The sequence below is a fragment of the Protopterus annectens genome, chromosome 12.part0 (genome assembly GCF_019279795.1).
Source record: "Protopterus annectens isolate FY-2018-M chromosome 12.part0, PAN1.0, whole genome shotgun sequence".
NCBI lineage: Eukaryota > Metazoa > Chordata > Ceratodontiformes > Protopteridae > Protopterus > Protopterus annectens.
The window spans coordinates 1,105,898,613-1,105,914,364 of record NC_056746.1 but is presented as its reverse complement, the minus strand read 5'-3'; positions in this window follow the sequence as shown (position 1 = coordinate 1,105,914,364).

The following is a 15,752-nucleotide window of genomic DNA, read 5'->3' as shown; positions in this document are numbered from 1 at the left end:
ATTTACATTACACTAGCGCCCACCCCCCACATAAGAAAAGAGGAGTAATAAAAGGTCAATTAGTGGGGGCTAGTAGAATGACCTCTGATGATCAGGATTTTCAGAACGAGTGTAAATACATTATGGAAATGTTTAAGGCTAGAGGTTATCCTGGTGATTTGTTATCTGAAGTTTACACAGAAGTCATAGAGGCCAGGGCTCACAGACTTTCTCCCATCTTGGGTAAAACTCTACCTTCTTTGGATATGGCCACATTTAATGGTGATGTTGATGAAGACCGGGGTAAATTTCCGTCTGCCCTAGTCATTACTTATAGTGGTGAAACTAATTTAGTGAAAACGGTAATAAATAATGAATGGAACGGGTTTTCCAGGTTATCAGATTTAAACTGCATATTTGAGAAACCACTTAAATATGTATATAAAAAAGGCCATAACATCACAAATATACTAGAAGGAGGTTCACACAACCAAAACTATGGCACTTGTTCGAATAGCAAGAAAGGAACACACACGTGTGGAAACTGCCCTCAATGTTGTAAGATCTGGATTGGAGAGGTCCTGTTTTTAAAATGCAGAAACAAACATATTGTGACTAAAAGGTTTGCAAATTGCAGTACCACAGGTGTTGTTTATATTGGCCTGTGCAGGTTATGTGATTCTTTTTATGTGGGTAAGACTGAGAGAAAGTTAAAACAAAGAATATATGAGCATGGGTACAATATAAGAAAGAAAATAACGATAATGCCCTGTTCAAACACTCACAAGTATGTGCAAATGCTGAGTTTCAATTCTTTGTGATAGAAGTTGTACCCACTGACCCCAGGGGAGGACCCTGGGAGACCCGGCTTGAATACAAGGAGTTATACTGGCAATTGGTATTGGATGCCAGTAACCATCCAGGGTTAAATGACATAGTATCTTTGAGGCCAGTTCTGAAACTCAGGTCTGCTAAATTATAAACCACAACAGTATAACGACAATTATTATATTAAATTAATTATAGAACAACATTTATATAAATATTTATATATTTTATATAGTCAGTTTATTTATTTATTTATGTAATCAGTCTTGCTTCTTCCACTAGATGGTGCTATTTCATGCTACCTTATTTTACCATTTTTACATGGTTTTGTGTTTTTATAAAAATATTTTATAAAATATTTATTGTTTTATAACATGAGTATTTTATGTGGACAATTCACACAATACACCCTACTTGATGCATTTTACATTACAAAAGTTTTAAGACTGATTTCATGTTACAGGTTTTATTTCATTCATCTCATACATTCTGTATTTTAATTCATTTAAATTGAACCTTTATTGTTAATCGTTTAACTGATCAATGCTTCTTATTGGTTAATTTCAATTTGAAAATGTATTTAACATGGCCTTTGGGACAGTACATGCCTATCTGATGAAGTTTGTAAGACGAAACCGTAAGGGGAACTGTTTTTACAATGTTTATGTGCTTGATATGCTTTGTGCTTTTAAACCACTGTGTTCATGTGCATTTTGGATTAAACTTCTGTTGAGTGGACCAGCTGGTTTCCAGTGCCTTTCTACAGGTTATTATGATAAAACAACATATGTGATGCAACAGTCATATTAATAACAAGAACTACACAATTTATGAACTAAAGGCAATTGTTCAATACTACTCAATATGTGCATTGACAGCTATATTGGTAAAACAACAGCTGTCTTCACAGTGGTCATGGCCTAGTGGTTAAGTGTTGTGACTTCAGTGTAAAGGATCCTGGGTTCAAGCCCTGCAAGGGCTGTTCATTTTGTTGTTGGGCAGAACAAGAGGTGTCAGATACAGAGTGGTTAAGGCAGTTTTGTGCTGCTTTAAGTGGGTTTGCATGGGTTTGCGTGAAGCTAAGCAATGCTAAGCTATGGGTAAATGTATGGGCACTTACACAGTGTAGGCAGAGCTTACCAGTGCGCAAATCAGCTTAGCTGTTATATTGCACAATGGTGATACTTAGCCCTGGTAACCAGGACACACAACCCAGTCTGATAACCTGTAATAAGTGTATGTCATGCCATGTACAATACATGCACCTATGTGCTGTCGTTACAGTAGCAAGGGGTGTGAGTGTCATGTGTGGGACACAGACATATATGAGGCCTGTACAGCACTGTTATCCATGTGAATGTGTTACATACAGGTTTAGTAGCCCAGGGTACATGCTGTCACACTGGCATGTAGTGTATCTGTACTACTGTTGACAGTGCAAACCCAGGCAGAGTGCTTAATGTAGTACTGACAACAGGCACACCTGCAAGCATGGCTGGACACCGAGGCCTCCCTGTTGTATCCCTGGTCTGTGAGCTGTGTCACAGTATATACCCCTTACTGGGTAATGATCCATCAAGTGGAATGTAACTGTAGACTACCGTCTGTACAGCACATGTCAGTGAGGGCATCTGACATGTAGTTATGGCATAACTATTGTTGTCAGATGTCTGTCAACACACTCATGCTACTGCATAGCTACTTGCCAAGCTGATGACTGTCAGTCCCTGTACAGATGTGCAGATGGCATGTATCCAGCTGGGATATGTACAGGCAACCTAAGCTTGATTGACACTGACATGTCTGCACAGCTGTGTAAGAAGTGGCACATATAGGAGATGTCATCCTGTGCACCACTTGCCACAGGTACCTCTACTACACTAACACAGTTAACATAACATGCCTGGGTACAGGTCTCCACCACAGACACTAACTATGTGTTATAATGCATGTTGCATACATGTCACCTTGATCACCTCAGTGGCCATGTACAGGAGGCACCTGGAGGATTGGCTGATCCATGTCATTCTCACCTTGAGGGTCACGACAGTAGTGCCTGTTGGTAGATTGCCCACTGCCACCTGCCAGATGACAGGATAACACCGTACACACAACCCCTACACAACCCATCTCCCCTTGGACAATAGCTAGGTACACAGCTATGACCACCTGCAGGGATGCACCACTGTACTGACACGTGTACATGTGCATGACTGAGTATAGCAGTGTATGTGTGTTAGCACACCTATACATGGGAATTCCATGAGGGCCTTCACAACTAATGCAACACCCATTGGCATAGACAGTTGTGGCTGCTGCTGTATGGGACATTACATGTACCCTGTTAATTCCCCCCATACCAGCTACACGAGCATTGCAGTACCAGCACAACAGTGTTTTACAAATGGGGTGATAGGCATGGGATACCCATTGTGTTCTGGCATGTGTGTGTAGTTGTGCATGTCCATATATCTGTAGGGTACAGCATTCCAAGGCCACAGACTCCTATTACAATACCCATGCCACACAGTAGTACAGATAGTGTTGTTGCTGCCCATAGGTGAGGCATGACAATGCAACACCCTACTACACGTGTGGCATGTGCATGAAATGCATATCCCTGTAGTACAATGTTGGGGTATACTATGGGTTGTATCACAGTCACAGCCAATGTGTGATGGTGGGTATGGCAGAGTGTCATCATGGGTTTCAGGGAGTACAATATCCATTGGGGGGATGTGGGTGCTGTGTACACTGTTATTACACCAAGGTACACCCAGTATATGTCCCGTGTACCACGTTATGGCTACCATTGTCACCATCAACCATACAGGTAACTGTTACCACAATCCAAGCCAGTTATGCATGTGATGTGTTCAGCCTACCTGTAACACAGTGGAGACACGGTCAAGTTAGTTAGCAGCATAGGTCCTGGTATCTCAAATGTGTGCCTGGCTGTTATGTGTCTGTAAATGTGTATATGACACTATGTCATACTGAGTATTGTCCAAATACACCCATTACATCCCCATTAGCATACTGTACATGTCGGGGGATGTTCTGCATGTAACATGTAACCTGGAACATGCCTCATCCTAAACACTGTGTGGTGTGTGCAATGTAAGCAACACACTTCATTATCACTACATAGCCAGGTAGGGGTCTAGTCCCAGTGTTGCCAAGTAACAGTGTGCGTGTATGTGAATGGGTCTACATCAGGTTGCAGGGTATACACACCTCAGTGGGCCACCTGTTCATGTGGCACAGACAATAACCGGTTTAGGAACCTGTGAAATGTGTTTGACTGTACCCCAGATATGTCACAGCCACGGTGTCACCACAGTGACATAGCCTGTTGTGGAATATGACTGCAGACCATCCTCATGCTGGCACATGTACACCTACAACACAAATGGATAACATTATAGGGACTGCAATCAACCAGTGTTACTAACAGCTATAAGGCATCATTGCTGGATGGCTACACTACTCACCAAATATGCATTACACCCTACTCCCTACAACATGTTACACTGCTGTACTGTGGTACACTGTAGTACAGTCACCATGTGCATCAGAACCATATCAGCCTGTGCCTGCATTGATGGTATGGATGACAGGGATGTGGCACAGGTATCATCATATGCACAAGGTGTGATGTTGGTTTGCCAGTAGCTGAGGGTGGGCCATACATTTGACACCATGTGTGTGGGTGAGGGGTGTACTCTTGGGAGCTGGGCAAGGTGATGTAGTGTGTGTAGGCATGGGGTTGCCCTAGGTCTGTTTGCATGGTGTGTGGGTATGCATGCACACAGTTCTGCCATGTGGCTGCCCCACACAGGTGTTTATGGACAGCTGCAGACCATACCTGGCAGGGTGTGCAGTTCACTGCCTCCAGCCATGGACACGTGGACTGTGCCTGCCATGGGTTCCATGGGCACATCCAGGTACAGGCCTCAATGTGATATTCTCACCTGCTGATGACATTTGCCCACTGGTACCAGGTCCCTCCTGGGACTGGCCAGGGCCATGTGTGCATGGCCTGCTGTGGTGTGGTATAGATAGCACACCCCCACACTGCCAGGGCTGCTACTGCCACTACAGGAGCCGCTTGCTGTCTTAGCATGTCCATGTTGACTACCAGCTGTTGGTGTTGCTGACCTACATCCACACAGCTGTCGCCGCACTCCCACCACACGTTCAAGCACAGACAGACCACAGTCGATGAAGGCCATCATCTCACCAGACTGTCTATCCATGAACTCAAGTTAAGCCACGGATGGCACCAGCCAGTTCACGGGCTTGGTCATTTGAAGATGTGAGAGCAGCCCTCTGCATCCTTAAGCACTGTCTGTGGTAATGGTCTATATGTGCCTGCGCCGCTATGACAGCCTGAAACATGCTTCTGCTGGTACCAGCTATGTCGCCTCTGCCAGGGGAGTGATGTCCAGCGGCCCTGCCACGAGCACCCTGGGACATCTGCCTATGTGGTGGCCTGCCAGACATCCGGCTATGTCTGCTGTGACCAGACACTGTAAGCATGGTTACCACACTGTCCTGTGCACTGCCACTGAACGTCATCTGTCCCTTCGCTATGGCCACTTGTGATGGGGTGTGTATAGGCACTGAAACTGTGTGAGGGGTTGGAGTGGCTAAGAGGGGGATGTCAAATGTTGGCGCAGTGTCAGCCCCTGACAACCCCACCTCTGCCTCAACATTAATATCATCATCTTCAGCATCTGTATGGACACCAACATCAGAGTGCAAGCAGGAGGGACCCTGACCCACCTTGCCACCTATGGGGGAAATCAATAAACACACTTTAAAACCTGTACAGCATTGCATAACAGTACACACACACACACACACACACACACACACACACACACACACACACACACATCTCCGTACTACCTACCTGTCCATGGCTTTACAGACAGTCCCATGTATATATGTCCATGTGTTACCCCATCCTGCATCACACTTGTTAACATACACACATTGACACCACTCATTAACATCTCAGTCCTCTAAATGCCCACACAAGCAGCCACAACACAAGGCCAGTGGCTACTTTACCTGCCTGACCTGTGTGTAGTAGTTTTACATGGCTTCATTGCTGTCATTTGGTATACACCCTCTGTATGTCCAGACATGATGTGCATGGCCCCTACATGTGTGGGCTACTATGCTACTATGTTGTATCCATAATATCTTGCACTGGTGTGTCATGTGTATGTAATGCTCAGTACATGCCAGATATGCTGCTCCTTCAGCCTATCATGTGACAACTGTAATATCTGGATACACTCCCTGGTGTTGAATAGAACTTCCCCAATGCATTTGTAGTACTGCATACATGGGTTATAGGTGACCTCTCTGCTGACTGCGATATTAAGGGTGTACCTGGTGTCTACCTTCCCTCTGGATGCCTGTTCCATGCTACAGGCCATATTATACTATTTGTTGTCCTGTGATTACACACATGACAGGTATACCTGGTGTGTAATGTAGCAGTCCATGTCCATGTACTGCATGGTCCCAAAGGGAGGTAGAGCTGTATGAACACTCCACAATCTCACATGTGCATAAATGGCCACCCACATAAACACACACATGCACACAAGCATCCTACATGCATCTACTTCCCTCCACTTCACCAGAGTGACCCTGCAGACAAACTAACTAACCACCAGGATGCACATAAACACACGTACAGGTGAGCTTGCACAATGATAGTACACACAGTCCTCCTATTACCCATCCATCAACATGCAGAACATATGGTACAGAACAGCATGCAGTTCAGCTATAGTCAATCCATGCTAGGAACAGTATACATGTGTGTGATGCATGTGCTGTGTCACTAGGTGATGCCCCTTCCCCTGGATACCACTGCACCCATGTACACAGTATTGCTGTGCACATGTTCTGCACCCTGCCATGTAATGTGCACCACAACTCACAGGTGTACAGCCCATTGCAGAATGTGTAATACTGTGTCAGTTATGCCAGCTTTACTTCTCACAGCCCCTATGTTTTTCAGCAACACATACCTGGGATAATATGTGGACAGTTGTCATTGGTGAATGTCTGATGCCTGATTTACAGCTGTCAACATCAGCAGATCATGTATGACCAATCCAATACTCTTACACTGACAACTATCAGAGCATACCGTGGCTATGGGCGGTGTGCACATCTTTATTGATTAGACCATCCTTGATCTGCCATGGGACTACATCACCACATATCTTAGCAGTACACAAGCCCGATATATGACATATGTCCTGTACTTTACCATGCAGTGTTTACAGAATGTGTTAGGTGTGCAGCTGCTGACCACAATGCATACACACCACGTGGGCATATGTGTGCATACCCTTATCATGGCAGTTTTTCACACCTCTTGTTGTGTGTACTGCAGCAGTCACTACTCCTGGCAGGAGTATACCAGCATGGGCCATCTGCATTTGCCAGTGCATGTTCAGTCTGCCCTACACATGTCCCCTTATTCTGCATGATTGCAAGGTCTACTCATGTGCACATCCCATGGTGTTCACACATTGCCATCACTATTGCTGTGTGGGTAGGGTTAAGGCTGCCATGGGTCCTGAACCTGACTATGTGCAGATAGAGCCATTCCTACCATCCTTTGGATCCCTGCTGTAGTGCACTGGTGTATCATGCTGAAAGAACCCCCCTCCTTCAGCCTTTATGCAGATGTATGACAAGTATGCCCTGCACGTGTGTCACTTTGCAGTGTCCCATACACTGAACACCACATGTTGCAGCCTAGACCCAGCTGATAATGTGGACTACTGTAATGCCTTATGCCATAGTGTATCTCTGCAGCAGTTGCCATTGTCCTACAAGTATATACACAGGTGTCGTACTATATATGGATGTTGTTCCAAATATGTCCCTACTGTAGGCCATGTCTACCACCAGTATGTTACTCCCTGTGGACACATTCAGCAATGACAGGATGTTAGTTATAATGCAAGTGTCTGACATACCCTTCCAATACCCCATCATGGTCACCCCTGTGAGACCATGCATTTAACAGCAACAATACATGCACATGTACAGCATGCATTCAGGCTAGGTATATTAGATGTGTGCATGGAATATACCATCACCATTACATGCCCAGTGTGTTGGCAAGCATCTACATAAAACATACTCACCAGCTACAGGCTGCTGCCTTGGTGGTATCCTGAAGGGACCTACACAAGAGGGTGAGAGATCCAATGTAAGTGGCCACACCTGTGGCAGTGCTACAGAGTGGGTGCAGTATTACAATACATCAATGGTACATTACCACAATACTACCACATCTGGACATCTGTTTATCACTACAATGCAGCAACACAATATATCTATGACATGTCAGATATGCATGATCTACCTGTACCAATGCAGATGTATACACAACAGTGGTCTACTGATGTGCCCTATGTCCTTACCTGCATGCTCTTAGGCCAGTGTGTGGGTGACACCCACCTACATGAAGGTGTCCAGCATTTGGTGGCTGGCCAGATGGGCAGGTGCCATGAGGCTGGCCAGGGGCTCCTCCACATGTGTCAGGGGGGATGGATGGCATGGCACCCCTGTGGCGAGGTCATCCCCCTGGACTGCAGCAGCATGCTGACTAGCATTGTGAAGCAGGTCAGTACAATGATGCCGGACCTGCTCATAACTGCGATTGTGTAGTCCAATATCATTGATCCTGTGGACTAGATTGTTCCACAGTCTGCTGCTGCTGTTCATGGGCAACCCTGCCAAACAACACTGGGTAGTGCTGAATCAGGTGTGATATAAGCACATCATTCTCTACTGTTGAATAGGTAGGCAAGCATGCATGTGACATCTTGGCTGAAAGACATAAAGATGGAAACAGGTCAGAGCAACTCATACAGCAAGGTTACCACAGTTCGTAATACGCATCTCTGTCACCCCCCCCACCATATCAGCTTCAACAAACTGTACACACAACCCATTAGGTATGGCTACAGCTTACCTACCAGTGGAACAGATATTGTATTGTACCACACTTTCTGCTATGTGTTTGTAGCCATGTTCCCTGTGTGGACACTATCATTGCTGGCCTGTTACAGACTATTCACCTGCATGCCATTGTCAGGGCCACTATGGTTCCATATATGCCAGTGGTATGGCTGCTTTGGGATTGCTGCACATCTGACATTCTGTGTTATTGGGGATATATATGCATGCTGTTGGACATGTTCTGGGATTGTGTAGACTATTACTACCAACATATGTCCTATAACAGTGACACAACAACATGTATATGTTCTATATAACCACTTCTCCAAACCCATCTGCCCATGATACCTGGCCACATCACATATGTGTCCCAACCTGGGGCCTCCTCATGTACTGGTCCAGCAATACCATCAGGTGGAACCAACCCAGGGGATGTTGTCCCCACCCCGGGGGTGCACACAGACATCTTCCTATCCCCTGAGGTCAGGTCTAGGGTCTGTTCCATACCGGGCTCCACAGACACATGTGGGATGTGCTACATCAGTCTGAGGCACCCAGTACACATTCACAGGGCCAACATGCTCCTCCTGCTCAGCCTTCAGGCCAGGCACCTTCAGGACATGGACGGCCATTGTGAGAAGCAATGGGTGGGAGACTTGTTCCCATTGTGCGCATATTGGGGCCCATGGAGCATCCACATCGCAGATCACACACACCATCCAGGGTGTTTACCCATCACATGTGTCACATACCACCCCTGTAAACTGTCCTCTAATATCTACCAACCCTGACCACCTTCACAAGTATACCTGCCATACTTCCCCATATTCCCAATGCACACTTCACAGACCGGGGCAATGTGGTCCCAACAAGGGGCTAACATGTGACATACCCATCCAAGTTGCACACACTGCCAGCTGTAGATATCTGTGTTTATTGCTATGTGTGCTGGTGCCTCGCACATATCACGCATCACTGTGGTAGTAATATAGAGGACATGTCTTTACATACATATATGTTTGTGTGTGTGTTTGTATATATGTAGACATGTGCATATAGGTATATATCTATACATGTGATGTTGTATGTATGTGCTCATATATATGTCTACACATGGGTATCTGTATATTTGTGGGCATACATGCTGATATATATACATATACATATATATATATATATATATATATATATATATATATATATATATATATATATATACATATATATATATATATATATATATATATATATATATATATATATATATATATATATATATATATATATATAATATATATATATATATATCTTTATATATGTGACATATGTACACATATGCATACCAATATGTGGAGTACATTCAGACATCAGGTCCACAATCTCACAACACATTCCTGCACTGTTCTGCCTTGCTACAGCACAGACAGGTGCCACATATGAACACGGCCTGACATTAGGGGGAGTATATGTAGGACCCAATTGCAGGTAACCCTATTAAACACCTATGGTATTCTTGCATGCTACATTACTGAACTCTATTGCTTATGTTTATATAACTTGTAGCAGGTTTAATGTATGTTCTATAGTATTGTATAATGTATGTTCTATAGTATTGTATAATTTTGTGTTCCTGCACTGTGTGACATTTTTTAACTTGTTTTAGTATTGTGTAGTGCTTTTTTTCTCCTCGGGCCCAAAATGGACAGTTAACAAATGTAAAATAAAAATAAAAATAAATAAATTACTGATTAACCTGAGTATCCTGCCAGTGGTGGGCCGTGGGTCCCACGTGTCCATCATAATGGCATTACTTCCACCACCAGCTATTGGCCATGTAATATACATACTTCCCATTACACAACACACACTATGATTCAAAGGTTCATAGGTTGGTACTAGGCTATCAGCCCTAGAGCCTATACAAGCCTAGCCATAACAATTCCCTGGCTATTTTTTCCACACACTATTTACTTCCCTGGACCCTGTCTAGCAGGGCGACTGAGATAATCCCCAGGGTGAATTTCCTTTTTCCCATCCAATCACAAACGTTCCTTTTGAAGAGGGCCAAAGAGGCACTCTGCTTGACATGTATGGGCAGTCTATTCCAGAGTCTGGGGAGTCTCTGTGTCAGGAACATATCCCTCCAGCATGTTTTGTTTATTGTGATGACAAGGTTTAGATCCCTGGAGCGTGTGGCTCTGAGGGATTGGGATTTCTTTAAGTGTAGCATGTCCAACAGCTCTGGGTTTGACATGGCTTTGTATGTTAAGCAGAGATCGCCTCGGAGTAGACAATATGCAACAGAGTATAGCTGGAGTTTTTTAAGGCGGTCAGCATAGGGCATCTACTTTAGACCTATGATTATTTTAGTGAGGTATTTCTGCGGCCTTTCCAGTTGTTGCAGATGTCTTGAGAGGTACATACCAAATGGGGCATTGTATTCTATAATGGGTCTAATGCGGGATGAGTACAGTGGGAGAATGACCTCCTTTTTTCTGGATGAAAAGCCCTTAGTGATGAGATGTGCCACATAGAAGGATTTCCTGACTGTTGTGGCGATGTGGTTATTGAAGGTGAGACCACTGTCCACCTGTGTCCTGTGATGGCTTACATCTTGTCAGTCAGTGCTTACCTGCACAGTTAATGGCAATGGCCCACTACCCACAGGGACAGACACTATTGTCCATAGCAGTTGATCAGTTGGGCATCATCACAACAATACCTGATGACACATATAAATCATTACACATCATCTATCCCATTATTATGGACCAGGTACCACATTCTATTACATGTATATATACTTCACATACTGTTGTGGGAATGATGTGTTGTGAATGAATGCTGAGTATATGCCTTTGCCTTAAGCTGATTGAGCTGCTTTGAATAGCTTGCAGCATGGCTTTAGTAGGTGATGCACATGATCAGGTGATGGCCTCTGCACCAATCAGTGTCCTCCACTTACTAACTGCATGCAGCTTGCTGTGTAGTACTTCCAATTACCACTGTCATGGCAACCAACTACTATAAATCCCTATATCATGTGGGTGTGGTCCCTTTACCTTTCCTGTATGATGGACATCCTTCCTGTGTGTGGGCATTAGTGTTACAGACAGAAGGTAGCAATACCTCTTACAGGAGAACCTGCACACTCAGGCCAGCTACATATTCGAAGGAGGTTCCAGAACTACAGACAGAGTGTGAGTAGAGTTGTGTTATGCTTTGTATAGTACTGGTGTTACAGGGTTTGTGTGTACATACTAGTTTACCTTGGAATACAGTCTGTCTGCATAGCTCTCATCTGTGGGCTTATCCTCTTGATGGCCAGAGATGTGCCTATCATGTTTTGTCTGTCCACCACACAGGTCCTGTGCTAGATATTTCACTGGAAGTGTGTGTGTTGAGTGCTATCAGTACATGGCTACATCCATTTATGTTTCTAACCTCAAATCCCTGACTAAGGGTATGTTGCAGACTATCCTGTAACACCAGTGACTTTCTTAGTGTATGGCAACAGTTTTCCACATATGGGCCTGTGTTCCAGCCTCTGTCCTCCACCTACATACCAAGCTTTGCACATATGACATGCTGTCAGGGGTTGTTCTGTAGTGGGCTGTGAGTATATCATGCTGCCATTCCTGCTGTCAGTCCACTGCTGTTGTATCCCCCACACATATGGTGGGGCTGGGGCCATATATGTGTGGGCTTCACCTAAACAATACACGTGAGCCCTTATACACTCCAAGAGGCCAGTGTATGTAACAGTGGTATATGGCCCTGTATTACTGAGTCTGGGGAGGTGCACCATACATAACCTAGGCTGTTACAAAATGTGGGGGTATCAGGGCTGAGCTGCCTTAAGGTATCTGGATGTACAGTGCATATAAATCACCTATATTTAAATTAGTTACATCAACTGGGTTAATGCAGGCCTACTGCATCCTGCAATGCAGACTGTTCTGTTTGTCGGTGTGCTTGTGATAGTGTCAGTTATGCCTTGTTATGTAACAGTTACATCCCATTGTGTCAACTGAAGTCTTTACCACTTAGTTATTGTGTACAGAGTGTAGATAGAGGCTGCTGAACTATACACCTCCATTACTTACTGTTGATTGTTTGGTATTCTGTGGCCCAGTCTGTCTTTGCTATTGTACTATTTAAGGGTTTGGCCTGGACAGCAACATTTGTGAACCTTTCCAGACTACTGTATTAGTATAACTATTTCACAGTTGCATTACTCTGTTTATATGGATGTCAGTGTCTGAACAGCTATATGACATGGCATATACAACTGTAATAGTACACAAATAAAGGTTTTCCATTCATGCAACCCTACGTGTGGTGTTATATCCTATGACCTCTCTGTGGGTATATGTTGCAGGCAATGATTGTCATTTGTATGGGTGGCTCATACAGTGTCCAGTTGTTAAGGTGTTAACTGTAGGCATAGTGGTTCTTCCATATTGTGTGCAACTTCTACATATGTATCTTACTGTGCATATCTCTGCATGTGTATGTGTAGTCACATATATATCTCTATATATGTGTATATACATATATATGTATATATATATATATATATATATATATATATATATATATATATATATATATATATATATATAGGTATATCTGTATCTGCATATATGTGTCTGTGTATATGTATCCTGGGGATGTTGATAGCTTCCACATTGTACATTTCCTATGGAAGCCAGACTGTACTGCATGATATCTTACAAATACCAGCCTGACATCATACAGGTGGGATGTAGTACTGTTAACATCTTGTGCCCATGTTGTGTCAGGTCCTGGTTATGGGATCTGCAACAGTTGGTAGTATATTGCAGGGTGGATGTATTTGGCTGTTGGGGGGCTATATCTATTCGTACAAGTCGTATATTGTTTGAGGCCTCTCAACCCCATTAACGGTGCATGTGGACATATATGTTTTAGTTATTTTCCCATTGTTATCTAGAGATGTATGTCCATATATACCTGTATATATATATATATATATATATATATATATATATATATATATATATATATATATATATATATCTGCTTACATATATATAACTTGCAGTATATATATATATATATATATATATATATATATATATCTATAGATGTAGGCATTTGCATGTATGTATGTATGTAGGCATTTGCATGTATACATGTTCATATACATATATATGTATCTACATATACAGATATGTTGTATCTGTTTAGATATTAATATATTTACACACGCACATACATCTACATGTTGGAATACATTCACTGTAATGTTGAATGACTGGGCTGGATGATATATTTGTGAATACATCAGGGTTATGTATATCTGACATGGCTTAGTGGTAAATCACTTTATCTATGGTGTGCAGGGTCCTGCATTCGAGGCTTACAGAGGCTGGGCAGAACAAGGGCCATTGGATACAGAGTGATTAAGGCACTTTTGAGAAATTGTAAGCAGGTTTGCATGAGTTTGTGCAAAGTTAAGCCGTGCTAACTTCCGGTTAGTTTGTTATACTCAGTTATCTTCTAAATTGCTTAACCAGTGTAGGCATTACTTACCTCCACACAAACAGGCTTAAATTTGTTTACTGCTGCTTACAAGTGCTTACTCCAGCTTACCCCCATGCTAATTTCTTTAAAAGAAAAGAAAAAGGGGTTGATAGGAAAGTGGTGAAAAAAGGGGCACAAAGAGGGAAATACAGTAGGGAAACTAGCTAGGGATGTGCAGGAAGGGTGTAGGGAAGAGCCATAGTTGCCCATTTCTTCTACAGCAACAGCTGTGCATATACACTGAATTTAGAGGTAGATTTGGACACTCAAACTCTGGGAGGGGGTCGGGACAAAAATAATAAGTTGTGATGCCAATTAGACCAGATTACGTGTGTCCAGTGGACACGTGTGCAAAATGGACAGCTATGTATGGGGCAAGATTTTTTTGTGTGAACAGATTGCCCTTTTTTTCAGGTTTGACTGGGATGTTGGGGAGGGGTAGTAGGTATATTTGGGGAGGTAGGTTGGGTAGGTTAACAGACAAGACAAACAAGACACATACAGGGGCAGTATATGACACATGGGGGGTAAACGCCTTGATGGGGAGGGGTGTTGTGAAATCGGAAGCTCATGAGCCCCCTAGTGGAAACAGTGGGACTGAGGTCCCCACCCATGGGCAGTCACCACTGCACCTTCACAGCCCCGAAGGTGGCTGTGCTGGGGGCTGAGTCGCAGAGCCAGCCTGACCCCCTAGTCATAACACATGGCCCTCGAGCTGGCATAGAAGATCACCAAACTGCTGGTTGATCTCTCTACGCACCACGACCCCTACCTGGTGACGGGTGACAGGTGCCTGTCCGTGCCCACTCCCAGGGGGTGAGCCCCATCCCCTGAGATGGTTCCACCCAAAGGTGGTGCAGGACCAACGGACAGAGAGGTCCTGGGTTGGGCCCCAGACATGCTGGTGCCCGGTGCCATGGCCAGCTGAGGTGGGACAGGTGGGTCCACTGGGACCGGCCTTCCCAAACGTGCTATAGTGTTTAGATTTCATCATCATATGTGGGTTAGTAATAGTCAATACATTCCAAGGTTAGGTATAACAGCATGCATAGATATTCTCATTAACCCAGACACCAGATACGGAACAGTTGCATAGCAAACAGAGCACATGCATATATGGGACCACAGTGGTAATAAGAACAGCATGCAGGTGCATTGATGGTACCATGCCACCAATGTTGGAATAATTAAATATAGCACATGCATGGGAACAATTAAAATATTTATCAAAAAATTGGACATTATTGGAACATAGTTGTCATTACATACCAGTTGGGGTGGGTATGTTGATTATTGTTGGAGATATGGTAGGGGGGAGAGAAAGATGTCAGTTAACAACTAGTATATTCCTGTAGTCCACATTACTT